The following is a 9,390-nucleotide window of genomic DNA, read 5'->3' on the forward strand; positions in this document are numbered from 1 at the left end:
TCATTGTTTTCCAATAAGAATGAGTATTGAAACACAACATTATAGTATTAAAACAGAGTATATTTTATTAAAAATAAAACTAAAATAATCGATCCATATATAAAAACTAATGTGAAGGATGAATCTGATGCTGTTTAATAATTTTGTTAATATCAGGTTCCAATTTACTCAAGAATAGTCGCAAGTCGCCACGTTCGGTAACAAGCAAACGATTTCTATTTTTAGTAAGCAGTGTTGTCACAGCACTAAATTCACGTTCACACAAATATGACGATGGGAATGCTATCAAGAATAGTTGAACGATTGACCACAATCCAGGGTACAATTGCGAGATCGGTTTTTGTAGCCAAAATTCTTGGTAACCATTTTTGAACTTGATTTTTATTTCCTCGTTTGTTGTCAATTCTATAAGTTCTTCTTTCAGCTGAGGTGACATTGCTGTGTTGACATTTGAAAACGGATCCAACACCCAGTCTGGTATTTCCAAGTTCAAAATGCCCTGGTATCGTTCGGTGAAGTCAATGTGGAGGTTTTCCAAATGTTGGCAGTAGGCAAACAATTCGTCGTTACTGCATGATACTGATAAATTCGGAAAATTGTGAAACTCACGTCTGCCCAGATTCTTTTTGTGTAGAAGCAGTTTGGCTGCCAAAGCAGCAACGAAGTTTTTTGTTTTAATTAAATTTAGTTTATCGCCTTGCAGTTGGAGATTCATGTCGTTGAACAATTTATACAGGTCTGTCATGTAAACTATATCATTCTTTGATGTTATGAGCTTGGCTTGAAATTCTGTATCTTTAGTTTCCAAGAACTCTAAAACAGAGTCAAACAGAGTCTTGATAGCCAACGAACTTCAGTATGAAACAACAAACGATTGAAATCCTCGTCATTAGTAACACAAGGCTCATGAAATAATCTATCATTCAAAGAGCTGTTGCGGATTTTATTGACTGCTTTGATATTATATTGCAGTGATTGAAATAGTTTTTCACTTAAGTTTCTAGCAACAAAATGTTGTTTATGAATAACGCAATGTACACCAAGGACATCTGGAATTTTATTTTTTAAGTACACTATGAAGCCTTTATGGCACCCTGTCATAGCAGGAGCGCCATCCGTAGCAACTGAAATAATATTTTTCAAAGGAATTTCTTTCTCATCGCAAAACTTTTCCAATATATTGAATATGTTTACCGATACAAAGTCTCTAAATTTCTATCAAATAATAGTTCTTCACATATTTTCTCATCTTTAATAAAGCTCACGTAAGACAACAACAATGCTTCATTAGTTGGTAAAGTGGACTTCTCCAGCTGAATTGAAAATTGACTTGACCTCAGGTGATCGTACAATGATTCTTCAATGTTTTCAGCCATTTCATCAATTCATCTTTGCACAGAAAAGGACTTTATCCTTTTTCTATTTTCCCCAGAAATACATTTGTAAGAAAGGATAAAGATCCTTTTTTTATTTTCCACATAAAAGATTTAATTAGTTCAAAAGCACAAAACGTGCGTTACATCAGCTACCTACCCGACGTCATTTCGCAAGTGATAAAATAATTTATTCAAGAACCTACCTACCCTACATCTTTGCGCAAATGATTATATCAGGAATAAAGGGATGTTAAACTTATTCCAGTGTGAGAGCGCCTCAAAATTAGCGCTTATTATAACATTTTCCATTATGGCCAGATTGAACAAAATAACAATTTTTGGGCATTTATCAACCCAATACCCAACATTTAGTATGAATAAAAATTACTAAATATTGGGTATTTATTATATGGAGAAACTATTTAAATCTTTTTAAAGAATATTATAACAACTGACTTTTGTCCTTTCAATACCCAATAATAGGATTTAAGCTTGTTAGCTCTCAATCATTAAATGTTTTTAATCATTTAAATTAAAACTAAAATAAAACTATGATGCTTCAAATTAAAAAACGTTTCATCAAATATCCTTAAATTTCACAAATTTATTTAATTTTCATTGTTTTACATTTTTTATAAGAGGTCTTGAACGATGCAACAAAACCTTCCGTTTACACATGTTTTTGGTAAGATTTCAATCTGGCCATCGCTCGTTTCCAATTGATAAACGTCAAAACCTACTGAACTCGATTAGCTGTCAAAGTTCAACGTAAAAAGTGAGAGATGTCGCTCGAAGTCTGTCGCTCAGCACATCAGTCGTCAAAGATCGTTTTTGCAGCAGAAATAAAGAGATGCCCAACTCTCCTGTCACTGGAAATGTGAGTACCACTCAAGAATGATAGAGAAAGAGATTACGCAATGCGCATGTTTGCTTTCAGTCAGCTGTTCTTGCTGACGTCACGGCTGCCTTATTATTCACCCGCGCTTTTGAAAGTGAATTCGAATTGTGTTTTCAAGTGTTGTATTAACTGTAAAATTTTATAATTTTTGAAATGCGTTGCGCAGTGTTCGGATGCAATAATAATAATGGTAAAAATTGTGCTACGAAATGGAGATTTTTCCATTTCCCTAAAGACAAAACAGTACTAAAACAATGGATTCATTTTTGTCGTCGTACGGCCAAAATTAATGTTAAAAATGCATGCATTTGTGAAGTGCACTTCGCGCCAGAAGCCTTCGAAAGAAACTTGCACTTTGAAATGGGTAATTATAGCATTTTGATTACAATAATTTTACTTTTATAACCAAACACTCTTGCAGGTTTAAGTTCGCAAACTCCAACTAAGTTGCTACCTAGCGCTTTTCCCACGTTAACCACTGCTCCTGCAGAGGCTAATGAACGGCAGAAAAGGATGGAGTCTCGTTCCAAAAAAGAGATGTTAACAACAATGTTGAAGAATACCGCCCCTGTTGAAGGAATTCAAGAAGGTTTGGTCATCGATGAGAAAGACGAGAAAATACTGCATTTGGAAACAGAAATGTTAGTCCTAATTGATATTGATGAAGTATCTTTTTCTTACATAAGTATGCGTATTTCTTATTCTTTTTAGACATAGGCTGAATAGTGTTGTTAGAACTTTGAATAAGTGCAAAAACGAGCAGTTAGCAAAAATTAAACGCCAGAGGATTTCCATTAAAACCTCGGAATTCCACAGAAATAATTTGGGGCAAAAACTTAGCTGCATTTTCACCAACGGCAAGGTAAGTGCCCAAATTCTAAAAAGTATGTTGCAAAATATAAAAGTATTAAAGTTCATTACACATACATAGATTGAAAAATTAAGGGATGGAAATAAACGGCGGAATTGGAAAGAAAAAGACATAGCTAAGTCGATCACGCTATATTCAACGAGCCCGAAAGCGTACAAACTTTTACGGAGAAACAACTTTCCTCTACCAGGTGTGCGCACTCTGAAATGGTGGTCAAAGAAAATTGACGTAGCTCCAGGTGTCATAGAGCCAGTGATGAAACTTTTGAAGGCAGCAACCTCGGATTCTTCGCCTTTCCGATTACAAGCAATTTAAGTTTTTCCGATCCAGTCATTTTGCTTCCCACCATGACAGTTATTCTCTCCTTGCTTTGTTTCCCCCAAAGCATTGCTCATTTTTGAATGTTAGTGTTTTATTTGGCAGGTATTTGAAAAACAATCCAGTCTCATCGGCAATAAAGATGTCGTTTGCGTTGTAATTTTCAGCCAACCTTAGTAAAACGTTCATTACCCATTCTTCGCGATTTTGTAGGTTGGCGTCAGCACTTTCTCCATGTAACGTTTTTTGAACAATACCATGGCGTCTTTTGAACAGGTTGGTTAGTACTTGCCTCAAATTCATGGTGTCCTAGTGCTTCAGCAAAATCTTTGACCTTTTGCTTCAATATTGTTCCAGATAAAGGAAGATTCCTACCACGTGCAACGACTATCCATTTCAGCACTGCTTCATCAATATCCTCAAACTGGCAAGTTCGAAGCCTTTTGCTTTTTACGCTAATTGCCGCATCTTCTACATTTTTCAAAATCATTTCCTTATTTTTTAGAATATTTGATAAAGTGCTGGGAAGTATTTCAAACTGATTAGCAATATCTTTTTTTCGTACCTCCCCTTCTTTAACTTTCTCAATAATTAATAACTTTTTTTCAAGTGAAATGCTGCTTCGATGAGTCATTTTAACTTCAATTTCGTAACACAACTGAACTCCTACTACAATGTACATATGTATGTATTTTCATTTTGGGATTCCCCGTATTACATTTCGTTTATTTCTGAGAATACGCAGTTACAAATAATTGAGTGAAACCGAAAACATATTTGAAAAAATTCACTATACGGAGACAAAAACGTATGAAGCTTGATTTTCAAGCAGTAAAATTTGTTCATCATATAGAAAACTTCACTATATAGAAATTCATTATAAGGAGACAAAAATGCACCGAAAGTAGAACCAAAAAGCTGTGTCTCCAAAATGACTTCATTATAGGGAGAGCTTCATTGAAGGGAAGTTCACTATAAAAAAGTTCCACTGTATAATGATCTTGAAATTAATGTGGAAAAACCTTGGTACATTCACTAAACAATTTGAATTAACGAGGGTACGAAAAATACTCTTATATTTTTCAATACAATTTAATTTAATTAAAAAGATTAATTTTTACAGTTCGTATTTAACAAAGAAATTGCTTGGTAGGTATGTAAAGGCATTCGCTACATGCCAAGATGCGATCGAATAAATGAATCTGATGAAAATTAGACGATGTGCAGAATCCCGGTCGAATTAAGTGTTAAACGCCGCATGTATGATTGAAAGTGTAAACACAGTGGCTACGACAGACTGCAGCGGCACGACAGTGAACTGAAAACGTCGTTGTTCATCTTACTACATGTACATTTTGAGAAGCAACAACAACACAATGGCCGGCATGTACACAAAACAACGCAGTTGTCCATTTTGGATGTACACAATTTCGTTGTGGCCATACTAATAACTTTCACTTCAATGAAATTTTAATATTTTGTTCAAAGTGAAACTTTTTATTCAAAAAATAAGTAAATAGGTCAATATTTTTGCTTTAAATTATCAATTGTTATTAAAAATGATATAATAGAGCTATAATATAGCTATTTTATGCTTTTATTTGTAAAATAACATCAAGTTTGTTAGAGCTGTGAATAATTTTACATTTTACATATTAGTGGCATCACCACTCTACCTCCTCTTTCTATCTTCCATTCTACTGTCAACTCTGCTGTCGTCGTACTGTCGTTGGCAAAAATAGGAGGATATTGAAGTTAGCGAGAACGACAACTGTCGGCCTGCAGTCGTGTAGTCGTGCAGCTGTCAAAATAACACTGCCCATAAGAACGTGTGTATTTTAATATTTGACAGATGTAGTTTGCAGTCTGTCGTAGCCACTGTGTTCACACTTTGATCCGATTTAATGTGTATAAGCGAAAGTCAATTGCAGCGCGAAATTGGTGACAAAAACGTATGTTGATGTGATGAAGTGTTTAGAACGAATTGTGTTCGCTATCCTTTTTCCCATCCTTTTTGTTGAGTGGGTTGATTGATGTAGAAGTCTGGTGAGTTGTGTTGATTGGTATTGTATTATTAGAGTGGTGGCCGCTTGCTGGGTGATGTTCTCAATTGTGGTGTGATATAGAGTCATCAGCTGTGGTGAATTAAGCTGTCTTATTAGTGTGCGCCAGTTTTTTTCGGGTAAAGTGGGTGGATGCTTAACTCATTTAAACATCCTGGGCCCCCTACGCAAATATTTTGCTTAGTTTTATATATATGATCTGAGACAGGTAATTCGGCTTACTGTTGGTGAAGTAGTCCGCAGAATGTTAGCTGTAAGAACCGATTTTGGTTTTAATAGAAAATTGTATGTTATGTAAGTAGAGGTAGTACTTTTTTTTTTTTTGCGTGTTTTGACGACTTATTAATATAGTAAATTTGTAAAATTGTTTGATTTTATTTATTTTACTAGCGGTTATTTACAATTTATTATTTTATCGTTTTGGTATACCAGTTGCTTAGTATTTGCCTTTTCTGTATTATCGGCAATTGTTTGCATTTAATTTATTATTGGCTTATGAAGGATAGCCTCCACGCCTGGCTCAGATATGGCCAGAATGGGTACTCCCTAGCCCTGGAGTTAGGGCTGTGCCAATAGAGGGACCTTGCGACAGAGTGGCCGGTAATTGCGAACGGCTTCACTAGAATTATAATTTTTTAAGTGGGATGTTCATGCTTTACAACAGATTCTCACCAACTACCCTTATAAGGAGCGCTTATGTAGGAGCGATAAAAGCGATATCTTCTTTTGTTAGTTTTTTTTTTTTATTTTACAATTTAGGCCTCTGTGGGGCAATAATGTATGAAAAGTGTCGATTTTTTTGTGTTTTTACTTTTTGAGACACTTTTGTTATATCTTATGTTTAAGTGCTTATGCACTAATTTGGCTTTTAGTAGCCCGCCACCGCTCTATGATTTTTTTTCCCATCATTGGCGAAAGCCATCCTGCGAGGCCGAAAATTTTTATGTGTTTTTAATCTAGGGACTGTCAGAGGTAACTCTGACTTTGTTTTGTATACCAATTTGTGGAGTATTGGAAAATTGTGGCTCTAGTGGTAGTCGTACGACGTACCGGCCATTATTTGACCGAGTAGTTGTGGCTTTAGAGAAGTGCTCACAATACTGATATTTTATAGTTTTGTTTGCTAATGGAAGTTTCTTTAACTTTTGCGATTTACTTAATTGTGAATTAAAGTTTTTGTTCTCAACCTAAGTTGGTCTTGTGAAAACTGGTTCTGTAACTAGTCCACTTTGTGCTTCGCTGTGCAGCGTTTGTACCTTTTGTGCCTTTGAGCAACATGGTGGTTATTGGCAATTTTTCGTATTTTGGCTTTCGGGATTTGCTTTTGCAATTAAACCCGTTTTTTTTTTTGTAAGAGCGCTTTTTTGGTGTGAGGGGGATATCTGCTGTAATGAAGTATTGAATTGTGTCTTTTGTGACAATATAAGCAATTAAATTTGCTTTTGCAATTACTAAGATTGTGTATATGGGACAAGCAGTTTGTACAGAGTCTTTTTGATCTGACAGTAGTTGTTCCTTTCGTTAATGTTTAATTTTTTAAACTTCTCGCAAGTTTTAAGTTTATGCCCTCTTTTACATAGTTCGCATGACGTTTGCTTTTTCTGTTCGGATATGAACGATTGCATTATGTGAAAGCGTTTGTTTAAATTGTTTTTGCTTCTAGCTTGAGGTCTATTTAAGCTTCTATTTTGGTCGTGTTTAATGGTCTTAGTTTTGATTATTTTTTCTTCTAACCTTTCCGCAATTTCATATTGGGTGCTGAGAAAATCTTTAATTTGTTGCCACGTTGGACACTTTTTTCGTGATGAGAGCGATTGCTCCTATAGAAGTAACGACTTTACTGGTAATGCGGCGGTGCAAATGCTTACCAGAATTGGGTCCCAGCTATCTGTGGGAATATTTTGTGTCGACAGAATCGACAAACAATTAGAAACAGTGGATTGTAGTGTTACAAATTCTTCACTTGTTTCTTTCTTGATTTTAGGCAAGTTTAATAGTGTCGTTACTTGCTTATCGACCAATATTCTTTCGTTTTCATATCTAGCTTTTAGAGCTTCCCAAGCCAAATTGAAATTGTCGTCATTTAATGCGAACTGCTTGACTATTACGCCTGTTTGACCTTTAGTTTTGGATCTGAGGTGATACAATTTTGCGCTTGTGATAATTGAGGATGGTTTATGTACACGGCCGTGAACAAGTCCCGGAAGGACGGCCATTCTTCATAACCTCCGTAAAAGGTTTCTGTGTCACATGCGGGCAACTCGAGTTGGATACCTGAACTTGCCTTCTGACTGTCTTCTTGTGGCAGCTCTACTCTCGGATGTGGAGTAGGTGCAATTGCTTTTATTAGCTTCAATTGATCGGAGATCATAACTTTCGTCTCTTCGTACTGGTCTAAGCAGTTTTCGTAAATATCGTAAGCCGATGATTTGAAATTGTGTGTATCTGAATCGTTAGAATCTAGAATAGCGTCATGAGCCGCTTGGAGGGGAGTCCAAAAGTTTTCAAGATTTTGAATTTTGATATCTAATAACGATTCAGAGTTTTCAGGAATCGGCGAAGAGGCAAATCTAGTGCAGTATCTTAATAAACTGTCACTTTGTGAAATGAATTTAACAACCTGTTTTGGGCGTGTGGCTCCTGCAGGTGTATTTTGATTATTGTTGTTGTTAACCATTTTTGCAAAATAAAATTATTTATTTATATTTTAGTTCGAAAATATATTTGAATAGTTAATTTCTATTAAAAACCGCGCTTTTTATTAATTAAAATATTTGTTGTCCGAATGATTTGTATTTAGGTACACCCTAATACTTGGACTTGTATTTGCTTATGTTTTGTGCGATTAAAGAGATCAATGTTGTTTTTACATAAGTATGCACGAATTGTTAGTATGTATTTCTGATTATGTTTTATTCGTAAGCAATTGAGAGCTCGTTAGAGAGATCAGTTTGCTTTTTGTATGCAATCCTGCTTGTTTTCGTTTGCCAAAGAACAAGTGGTATTACCGAATAGATGCCAATGTGGACTTATAATATGTGTGTGTACAAATGTGTTAATACATATTTTGCATAGTTATTACAATTATGTATATTTTGTTGATATTTATTTTATTAATTTACAACAGTTTACACAGCAATAAATTACAGCATAAACTTTAAAATGACACTAGCTGCAAGGCTTTCAGTAATTTTGTTGATATATTTTTATTGTTTTTGCTATATATGTAAATGTTATTTAATTTTATCGTAAAAGAAAGAGAGTTTAAAAATGGAATTGAAAAAAAATTTGTTTTCTCTTATAAGTATATATTTCTATTCTATTAGAACGGCCGTCTAATATGCATTTTAGAAATATGTGAATATATACATAAATATATATTTTGCGCTTGGCAATTATACATACATATTGATGTACTTGTATGTTATTTGTATCATGTAGAGGTATACATACATATTAGGGTGTCCGTTATTTACCAAGTTGGCTATTTTCACATGGGTATCGTCAAAATCGTTTCTTTTTGACCTAAAAACAATTTTGGAAACAAAGAAAAATTTTTTCGATGCCGTTTAACCCTGCCTAAATAAGGATACTTTTTTTCCATTTAATTAACATGGGATTTTTGCACTATGTAGCAAATAATTCTTATTTCGTACTTTATACTCTTTAACTTACCAACAATGCTCAATTCTGCTTCTATTATGATCCCTTTAGACGGAGAAATTTTCATATTGGCGCAAAAAATTTATTACATAACCTTTGGAAGGGTCAAAATTTATTTGTATTGATTATTCTAATTATTTTGCTTAAACTACTTACTAATTAATTTTTATTCTGAATTTCATTTAAAGTTTTTTTATTTTT

The sequence above is a fragment of the Bactrocera neohumeralis genome, unplaced genomic scaffold (genome assembly GCF_024586455.1).
Source record: "Bactrocera neohumeralis isolate Rockhampton unplaced genomic scaffold, APGP_CSIRO_Bneo_wtdbg2-racon-allhic-juicebox.fasta_v2 cluster11, whole genome shotgun sequence".
NCBI classification, from domain to species: Eukaryota; Metazoa; Arthropoda; class Insecta; order Diptera; family Tephritidae; genus Bactrocera; species Bactrocera neohumeralis.